The sequence below is a fragment of the Papilio xuthus genome, unplaced genomic scaffold (genome assembly GCF_000836235.2).
Source record: "Papilio xuthus unplaced genomic scaffold, Pxut_1.1 DF829227.1, whole genome shotgun sequence".
Classification (NCBI taxonomy): domain Eukaryota; kingdom Metazoa; phylum Arthropoda; class Insecta; order Lepidoptera; family Papilionidae; genus Papilio; species Papilio xuthus.
This window is the reverse complement of record NW_013529422.1, coordinates 1-829: the sequence shown is the minus strand read 5'-3', so window position 1 is coordinate 829 and position 829 is coordinate 1. Positions and strand designations below refer to the sequence as shown.

The 829-nt window shown below is 42.2% G+C and overlaps 1 long non-coding RNA gene across 1 annotated transcript; it reads right to left on the bottom strand.

Annotated features, from left to right (window-relative positions):
- Positions 1–174: 174 nt before the first annotated feature.
- Positions 175–820, bottom strand: LOC106119557 (uncharacterized). Its single transcript, XR_001227966.1, has 3 exons — positions 671–820; positions 316–522; positions 175–246 (listed from the first exon to the last, which is right to left on the bottom strand). It is a non-coding gene; the product is annotated as an uncharacterized LOC106119557 (long non-coding RNA).
- Between the last annotated feature and the right edge of the window lie 9 nt (positions 821–829).

Genomic DNA, 829 nt, shown 5'->3' with positions numbered 1-829 from the left:
CCACTGGCGCAGCAGCTCTAGTGGCGGCTGCGCGCCGTACTGTTCCTTCTGTGGCATGCTTAGGTCATCCACGAATAGAACGCACTAGAGACATTAAATTATATTACCTATTTCTAAAATCACACGCATGGCACATGTCAGGCGCATCTGTTTGTTTGATGCACCCATTCTTACCTTTTTACCCATTGATGGGCCGAATACACCTTTTCGCCGTCTATCCACTTTTGACATTATGATGTCTTGAGTCTAAAAATAATAAATTATATTTAATATTAAGTTTTAATAAGTTATAAATAATTAAAGAAACAGAAATACCTGGTTAGCTGTGGTCCTGGCTGAAAAGTTAATGGTGTTGGTGATGTACTTGTGCCTCGGCAGAGAAAGGAGGAAATCGATGACAAGCGAGGACTTGCCCGTGCCGGTGGGACCCACCAGCAAAATTGGGATCTGGGACTTCACCATCTTAGACACGAAATACCGCAGGTACGCGTTCTCATTTGTTAGGATTATAATTTCATTGACCTAATCAACAAAAAGTTTCACATTAAAGTAATTGAACTCCAATTTATATGACCCTCTTTAATAAGAGAAAACAGTATTTGAATATTGCAAGTTGTTTTAATTTTTGAGCCTCGGTTTACGCGCATTACGGACAGGTCAAAATATTTACCTTAGCTGTGGCCGGTATGGCGACCTCCTTCTCCAGGTCGACCCAGGGTATCCAGGTGCCGTTGTTGCGCTTGTCGTACACGTAATCGAACACTGTGTCCTTGTCTTGGAATAGCTGGTTCTTAGTCAACTTGAATGACTTGGGTTTCGGATACGTTGC